The sequence below is a fragment of the Penaeus chinensis genome, chromosome 9, assembly GCF_019202785.1.
Source record: "Penaeus chinensis breed Huanghai No. 1 chromosome 9, ASM1920278v2, whole genome shotgun sequence".
Taxonomy (NCBI): domain Eukaryota; kingdom Metazoa; phylum Arthropoda; class Malacostraca; order Decapoda; family Penaeidae; genus Penaeus; species Penaeus chinensis.
In genome coordinates, this window is record NC_061827.1 from 21,160,293 (window position 1) to 21,170,292 (window position 10,000).

Here is a 10,000-nt window from a genome sequence, read left to right on the forward strand (position 1 = left end):
GGCAGCGGCCAGCAGGCAAGGCAGCGGACAGCAGGCAAGGCAGCGACCAGCAGGCAAGGCAGCGGCCAGCAAGCAAGGAAGCGACCAGCAGGCAAGGCAGCGACCAGCAGGCAAGACATTGGCCAGCAAGCAAGGCAGCGACCAGGAGGCAAGGCAGCGACCAGCAGGCAAGGCAGCGGCCAGCAGGCAAGGCAGCGGCCAGCAGGCAAGGCATCGGCCAGCAGCCAAGACTGCGGCCAGCAGGCAAGGCAGCGACCAGCAGGCAAGGCAGCTGCCAGCAGGCAAGGCAGTGGCCAGCAGGCAAGGCAGCGGCCAGCAGGCAAGGCAGCGGCCAGCAGGCAAGGCAGCTGCCAGCAGGCAAGGCGGCGACCAGCAGGCAAGACAGCGGCCAGCAGGCAAGGCAGCGGCCAGCAGGCAAGACTGCGGCCAGCAGGCAAGGCAGCGACCAGCAGGCAAGGCAGCGACCAGCAGGCAAGGCAGCGGCCAGCAGGCAAGGCAGCGACCAGCAGGCAAGGCAGCGGCCAGCAGGCAAGGCAGCGGCCAGCAGGCAAGGCAGCTGCCAGCAGGCAAGGCGGCGACCAGCAGGCAAGACAGCGGCCAGCAGGCAAGGCAGCGGCCAGCAGGCAAGGCAGCGGCCAGCAGGCAAGACTGCGGCCAGCAGGCAAGGCAGCGGCCAGCAGGCAAGGCAGCGGCCAGCAGGCAAGGCAGCGACCAGCAGGAAAGACTGCGGCCAGCAGGCAAGGCAGCGGCCAGCAGGCAAGGCAGCGGCCAGCAGGCAAGGCAGCGGTCAGCAGGCAAGACTGCAGCCAGCAGGCAAGGCAGCGACCAGCAGGCAAGGCAGCGGCCAGCAGGCAAGACAGCGGCCATCAGGAAAGGCAGCGGCCAGCAGGCAAGGCAGCGGCCAGCAGGCAAGACAGCGGCCAGTAGGCAAGCAGCGGCCAGCAGGGAAGACGGGGGCCAGCAGGGAAGGCGGCGACCAGCAGGTAAGGCAGCGGCCAGCAGGCAAGACAGCGACCAGCAGGCAAGGCAGCGGCCAGCAGGCAAAACAGCGGCCAGCAGGCAAGACAGCGTATCTCTGCGTCCGAACTTGACCCTTGCGTACAATCTCATTAGATATTGACTTTGTACTGTCACTTCACATAACTTTACGTCAGTTTATTTCACTGCACTTCACTTAAACAGTTGTGAACATGAAATAATATCCTTACCGACGCTCGGTTGTCGCTCAGCACAATACCTCCTCGGGTGAGCGCACAAGCAACTCTTCTGTCCGGGGCGAGAAACAGGGTGTGTGCTTTCATTTAACCCCCCCCCCCTCATTAACTGCGACTATTACTGTTTTATTAAATTGTTTCTCCATCTTTTTGTTTCATAGTCTTATTACACCTTATTACTATATCGCTCATTTTTCTGTATTATTCTTGTGTTGGTCACGAGTCCCTTTCACTAATACCTATCATTGGCTAATTCAGAGTATCTAAATGTTAAATTAATTATGAATGATGTATAATGAATAATATATAGTGTGGCATTCCTTGTAAGATTTCACAAAAATGAATCTCCGTTGCTTTAGATATCATTCTTACGGGACTCACGCTCATCCATACGGGCGCTTTTCCTTTGCGCTCCACTCTGAGCTACTTCAACATTTGACTTACTTATATCACTGTACAGAAATTATGAAGTGTCCTTTCGTCTGTCCTCTCACCCAGTCTGATTTCACAGCATGGAACTGGCGTAAGAACATTTCATTTTAATCATCAACTTACCCATCCAGATTTAATTGTATAGAAAATGGCGTAAGATTTCATCTTCTGTATCCATCTACCTTTCTTACCCATCCAGTTTTAACTGTGTGGAAAATGGCGTAAGAATCCCATCAGTTTCTCTGATTTCCCAATCCAAACCATCGCCAAATCCCTACTCCTCGTCATCCTCTAATCGACCTACCACTTCCCTCTTAACAATCCCTGGCGTCAGATTTGCTGATGCATCAACCTATCACTTCCAGAATATTACTAATTAGGCGTCAGTCTATCGTACCTTGCTTCTATAAAATCACCTATTCCCGCTGGACATTCTCACTTCCATCACTTCATGTGCCATCTGCCATATCCCTTAACCTGTATACATATTTATTATACATTTATATCCAACTTAATGGGATCCATCACTCGTTCACCTTCCATTTTCCGCAATGCACTTGGACCATTAAATTCCCGTAATATTCCCAGTTTCTTTGCAGTATTAAGTGTTGAAATACGATTTAGTTTAGTAAAAGAGACCGAGAGAATTAGTGCGAATAAGGTAGAGGATGTCTCGCCTCACTCAGGACAGACTTCGTTCTCACCGCTACCACCCGATTCCGTAATCTCCTTGGAGAATTAGCTTCAACTCTTAAATTAAGATCTACAGAATTGTCATCTAAAAGTTTTCCGTCAACTGATTTTGTTGGAGAAGCTGCTTTAAGATTTATCCTGTTTTCTATTCTTTCTTCCTTAGGGTCATCGTAAGAACGGATTTTATATACACCGGCCTTAGGGTCTAAAACTGCTTCTGTTACCCAGCGATTTTCATACCACTGATTCTGCATTTTACACCTTCCCTATTTAATGTTATTACTTAACAATACTTCCTGGCCAACTACCCAGCTAGTCTCTTTCCCTCTCTCATTCTTGTGTTTAGTTTATCTGCTTCTGTTCATTTTCAGCCTCTTTCGCTAACTTCCAAATTGTCATTTGCATTTCTCTCAGTTCGCTTACCCACTTATCAGGAGTTCCCCCCTGGTCATTCATTATAACAGGGTCTCGTGGCAATTTTGCTTCCCTTCCAAACAAGAGGTGAAAGGGAGCGTAGCCTGTCGTTGCATGTGGCGTAGAATTATATTAAGCAACTAGGTCGGACACACATGCCGGCCATTTTTTTTTTTCGCTTTCTCATCTAATGTTACTAAAAGTCCGTGCAACGTCCGGTTAAATCTTTCGCAACGTCAGTTTCCTTGCGGGTGATATGCACTTGTTCTTACTTTGTCTACCCCATAACAGTTCCACAACTGTTTGATAAGAGAGCTAAGGAAATTTCTGCCTTGATCTGAAAGCAAGCTGTCAGGTGTTCCAAACTTATCAAAAATGTGTTCCTTTGTTATTTTTCCTACGGTAGCTGCCTTTTGGATCTTTAGTTGGAAATGCAAACGTTACTATAAGAACATTTTCAATCCCCATCCGTTTGTCTAAAACTGTGAAATCTTTTGCTAGCATCTCCCACGGTCGGCTCGCTTCTATTTCCCCATGATTACTTTAGGCTTCGGGGTTTCATCTTTCGCTACATTACATCTATCGCATTGTCCCACGTGATTTTATATGGTTGCCCACATCCCTGGTCAATATCCACGAGATTTTATCAAACAGAACGTTCTGTTTCTCCCCTGGTGTCCGAACTGATCATGGGATGAACGTAATACTAAGTTTTGCAATTTGGGTGGTAATACAGGCCTTATTCTCCAAAGATTTACCCCCGCATTCGTTCTGTGCCACATTATGTCATCTTGAACTATCAGCTTCTCTCTATCCCTGTACAGCTTCCGAAAAAACAGTCCTATTTTTCACAGTCAGTCATTTCTTCTTGCAAAAGTGATTTTATGGCCCTAAAACATTTAACCTTATTCTGTACAAACATCAGCTCTTCCTTTGACCACAGTTCTCCCTCATTTTCCTTGGTTACTGCCATGGTCGTGTACTCTTCCTCCATATCATCATCTTCCATATTATCTGGTAATCTACTCAGTTCATCCGCAATGGTGTTAATCGATCCTCCAAAAACAAAACTCTTGTTGAAATCTTAACACAGGTGCGGTTGTTAACATGGATTTTAATCCGTCAAAAGCCTCTTCGCATTTACCATCCCATTCATTGACAATAGATCGGCGCTAGTCCCCCGACATTTTGGGCAGTGTTTGCAAATTTTTCCATTAAAGGAACAAAATCCGATGAATGCCCTGACGTCTCTCGCGGTTTTTGGTTTCGGCCATGACTTCACTGCAGCTGCTTTATTTGGATCTGTACTTGTGCCCTTTTATATTTGATACCCCAAATAAGTTACTTAATTTATCAAGTCCGCATTTTCTCATCCGAACAAACAAATCCTGTAAACGCACTATATGATCTTCAACCGTCTTGCTGAAAACGATAACGTCGTCAAGATAAACAAGCAGTGTAGCAAAGATTTTATCCCCCAATATCTTGCCCATGTACCGCTGAAATGTACTAGGGCTGTTTGACAACCCCATTGGCAAGTGCTTGTATTCATAATGACTGAATGGCGTACTAAAAGCCGTTTTCTGTTGATCCCTTGGATGCACTTCTATCTGATGGTACCCCGCAGCTAAATCTAATGTGGAAAAATATTTCTGACCTGCTAATGCCTCCACGGATTAATTCATTCTTGGGAGGGGGAATACATCTCTGATAGTACATTTATTCATTTGGCGGTAATCAATGCACAGTCTTAGTGATTGGTCGTTCTTTCTTACAACAACTATTGCTGCCGAATAGGGACTTACACTGGGTGCAATCACGCCTTGCTCACACAATTCCTCAATGTGTCTCTTTATCTCTGACATCTGATTTGGTGGTATTCTTCTGTAAGGTACCCTAATGGGTTGTTCTGTCGTAAGAGGTATGACATGCTGGACTCCCGTGGCAGTCCCTTTTGGGTCGCTCTCATTTGCAAAGACATCACGGTATTCATATGTCTCGCTACAGACGTTTTTTTTATTTATATCTAAATTATCCTGGCATATTTTAATCCCCTGAAATCTACTACACTACTTTCTACTTCGCGTCCTCTGACCTCTTTTACTTATATTTTTTATGTTTTTACTACTTTTACCAACCGCCAATTTCTTCTTAATTTGCACATTTTCTCCAACGAATTAGCTACGACCCTTCGAATTCTGCACGCAGATTGTAATAAGCAGTGACACTACCCCTTCTGGCACCCGTTAACGGTTCAATGAATACTTCTTGATTCCTCACTTGCCTTAACTGCGGAATCCACACAGGCACCAGTCTCACGCTACATGCTGGAATTATGGGATTTGGGTTTTCCCCGTTGACGCATATCCCCATTCACATGTCCGACTTAATCACTTATCTTACTGCCTTCATGTACTTCTGCCATTCATTATTACTTACACTGGTTCTACTTAACTCGTACATAACAGGCCACGTTCCGCCACTTCCGACAAGACATTCATTCCCAACAAACAGCTGTTTGTGTCCCCCGCGAAATCACACACTTGTAGCATGACATTCTCTACTTTAACGCCACAAATTACTATTGTAGTTACAACATAACCTTTACAGCTTAATAAACTTCCTGCCGATCTTACTCTAAACTCTGAAGGCGTTAATTTTAATCCCCGAGGACGCAAGTAATTTTCGTAGATGTTACTACTAAATAAAGACACTTCTGCTCCTGTATCACACAGATCGACTATTTCCGCTCCTCCTACTTTGACCGTAACTCTAGGGGTTTGCGCGTACGTTTTCAAGTTATAAGATCAGTTGTAGACTATCATGCACTGCACTTGTTGCAGTGTAAGGAATCAGAAATAAATAGCTTGGAGGTAGTGCAAAATGAAGCCATGAGGATTATCCTCGGCGCCCCGAGAACAGCAAGGATAGTAAACATGAGGTAGGAACTTAACCTACCATCCATCTCTGATAGAATAATATTTATTTCCAATATATTTGGGGTCAAAGCTCTGAGGGAACCCTTGTATCTTTCAGACTTCCAAAAACAAATGCAGCATAAAATCACGCAAGCAAACGTGACTAATCACACACACGCGCGCCTTCTAATGCACAAAATTTCCATGAACATTACAAAACTCAATGTCCCAATTAGTAAAATACCACAGGGTCGATCCATTCCACCATGGAAAAATTCAAAATTGATCGTGCACCTTACGTGTCTACCACAAAAAAACAGTGTACATAACTGCGTATTACAACAAATTGCATTGCCAACGGTGAAGGAACACACAGAGTCTATGGGCGATGATGTATACGAGTGTTACGTTGACGGATCCGTACAGTCTGGATACAAAGCTGGTTGTGCTTGTACTGTATACAAAAATGGCCTACTAAAACATCAAGTTAATATGAGAGTGCAAAATTGGGCCAGCACTACACAAACGGAGCTGGCAGGTATACTCCTTGCAACGGAATTCGTAATGTCTCGGGGCTCTGGAGTAGTTTTCTGTGACTCTCGGAGTGCTCTTTGGACACTAAATTCTTTCAAAGCAGGTGGCGATGAGGAAATTGTGAATTGCATTATGCCTAACGTAACTTGTGCAATAGAGCGTAATTTTAACATTCAATTTGTATGGATACCATCTCATGTTGGCAAGCACGACCACGTCGACAAATTGGCGAAGGAAGCCTGTAGCATAGATACTGTGAACATAGATCTTGGGATGCCTCTTGCTAGGGTTGCACATATATTGAAAAGTTCTCATAAGGAAGAACTAGTAGATCTGACAAACACTCAAAGGCCTGAAAGCTGTACCATAAGGCACTACGATCAGTATATAGATAGCAAGCCCTCCTATGGGTGGCACCGAAGTCAAAGCAGACAATGTGACGTGGTTATTGCCAGAATACGTTTAGGTTACAGAATGTATTAGCAACTGCACGGTGCAAGAAGTGCAGATGAAACTAAATGTAGACTGTGTAACGAAGAAAACAAGCGAACGCTTGAGCATTATATCTCGGAATGTCATGTGATACAGCCTTTCAGACCACTTAACATGAGGTATAAAGAACTATGTGAATATTTCATTTTATCTGATACATTGGAAGATATACTCGTATTATATCCTAAATTTACTATGTAAAACTGCCGTAAACAAAAAAAAAAAACCACAATGTTATGTAAACACGGCAAGATCATATCAACGTATTATTTTTGTATGATGTATGACATGTTTCTATATTACCATGTACAATTACAGTAGTCACAGACTACTGTACTGTGTTAGATGTATATAAAACTGTAATCATGATTGCCCACGCCTGAGCAGATAGCCAGGGTGGTAAATAAACTTACTTAACTTAACTTAACTCCCCGCGTTTACTCTTGCTACTAAATAGTAATTCCGTCCATACCCACCATTCACTTCGTGATAATCATGCTCATGAAGCCCACTGGGGTGGTGGGCCTCGCTAGTTTTCTGCCGTTCTCCCCATTTCGTTCGTTTCTACCCACTGTTGACTATTGACATACTGTTGGCTTCTATCATACTGATATCTCCTATTATCATACCCAATTATATTTCTCCCACAACAACAAGACCATTTCTCTCACAAATATAACATCTCTTCCCTTCTTTCGTCTCTCTTTCACTTGCTATTTTCACATCTTTATTTTCCTTCTACGTAAAATCCTTCCATTCATATTCCCTCGTAGCTATCCACTCAATCCATTCGTCCGGCAAGTCATTTGGTCGCTGCTCCAGTCTGTCCTTCAGTTTCAACCCTAATGCAGGTACTTTCATATTTCTCGCTAAACACTCGCCAATCATCCTTTCATCCATACCATTCCCACTATATCTAAGCTCCTCGTTTAGTTCAAGCAGCGCATCCAAAAATTCCCAAACTGTTTCGTTGCCTTGCTGCTTCCTATCAGCCATCCTTTAGTTCAATTCCCAAACTGACACTTTCTTCCCATACACTCTCACTAGTTTCCTACTTATATCATCTACACTTTGCCATTCTAACCTATAATTGTGTAGTCTTTCAGCTGCTGGTCCTTCGACATGATTTAACACACATCGTATCCTGTCCTCCTCACTGCCCGGCATCTGTGTTACTTCTCTTTCCACTTTCCTAACCCATTTCCTTACATCTCCTTTCCCCGAGAACCTTTCCATCTTATGGTCATTTCTGAAAGGACACCTTGAATTCAGCTGACTTCTTTGTAAATTCTCAAGGTGCCAACGATGCCAAACATCAGTCTAACTTTATATAATCACCCAAGACCTATTCAAAATTCTGCTAAATTGCTTGGTCTACTCTTTGATTGTAGACGAAATTGTAAAGTCCACATTGGTCAAGTAAAGACATATACATATATATGTATATGTATGTATAAACATATATGTATATATACATATATATATACACATATATGCATATACATATACAAATATATATATATATATATGTAAATACATATATACTTATATACACATATATGCATATATACATATATACTTATATACACACATATATATACATATATACTTATATACACACATATATATATATACATATGTATATTCATGTATATGTATATGTATACATATGTCTCCTGAATTTGACTCCATTTGATCAAAAGTTTGGCGTCCATTATGGAAGCAGCACTTACCTTGCATAAGCAACTTGTCAACGTAATTGGGCGGTAGGAGATGGCTTATCTGGGATTCCCCCTCCTTTCAATATGGGAATGATGTGGGCGAAGTGCCATGAGTTTGTAAAAGTGTTGCTTTTCCAAATTTCATTGTACATTTCTAGCAACTTAATCATGGCATCATGATTAAGATGCTTTATCATCTCATATCGAATCTCATCGGGGCCTGGGGATGTTCCTCTACAGCAGGGGTTCCCAAACTGGGGTACATGTACCCCCAGGGGTACATTTGCACGTTTCAGGGGGTACATTTGGTCTGAAGGAAACAATTACTTGCACAATATATGGTGTTGTAATCTGCACTCAGATTGCACTTTTCTCATTTTCTTTGTGTTGATTAGCACCACCTTTATTGAAACCTTAGTAATTGCTTTATTTCTGTTTTCATCATTTAAGATGCCTATGTAATCTAAACATGCAGACTTAAATAATTAAAATATTAAAATGTCCTTTTTTACTATTAAGCTTAATTTTTAGTGTTAGGGGTACATGGGAACCTATAAAAAGCCTAAGGGGTACTGAGGAACAAAAAGTTTGGGAACCCCTGCTCTACAGACTTCTAGGGCTCGGACAAGCTCATCCATTGTTAGATCTTTATTGTAATCAAAGTGATCTCATGTGGCAAGGTGAATCGGTTGCAGCTCAGCCGCTTCCTTGATGGGCAGAAATGCGGGATAGTAATTGCCTGAGCTGCTTGTATAAGAGAACTGCCTGGCGAGTGCATTAGCAATGTCTCTAGGCGAATCTAAATTATTACCCTCGTGAATGATGTTGTTAATTTTGAAAAAAAAAATTCTTATTATTGTATTGACAGTGGACCAAACCTCTGATATTTTTGTATTGCTGTTAATTGTAGAGACAAAGCTCCGCCAGGAGTCTCTTTTTGCTTGTCTTATTGTTCTACGAGCCCTAGCTTTTGCTAGTTTGTTTTTGCAAAAGTTCTCATTATTGATGTTATTTTTGAAAAGCCTGTAGGCCTTATTACGTCGGCACAGCGCCCTGCGGCAATCTGGTGTCCACCATGGAACTCTATGCTTAACGCTATCTGTCAAAGTTTTAGGAATGGGTATCATTGCTGCATCTAAGATCGAATTCTGAATATTGTTTACTTTATCATCAATGGTTTCTCCAACAAGTTCGAGCTTGACGCTCCTTGAGAAGGCGACCCAGTCTGCTATTTTTATGTTAAATTTAGGGTGCTGAAGGCGTTCTTGTGTCGCATGAATATTCAGTAAAAATAAGGTGATCGTCATTGGTATGCCATTGCATTCCTTGGAGAACTATAATATCGAGAGAATATGACGAGACTAATAATCTAAGGTCATTTGCTTTGGTTCTAATAATAGAACCAAATGTATAATGGTTAAAACCAGTTTTAATTTTCTATTTCTGGGAGGGAGGTTCGTCCTCCTCTCCCTCGCTGCCCAGGGGCCTCTCATGGGCAGTGCGACCAGTAGAAGATGATCTGTTCCTAGTAACACACCAAAAACCAGGCGAAGTTCTAGCAGGAGCCGCCTGGGTGAGAAGG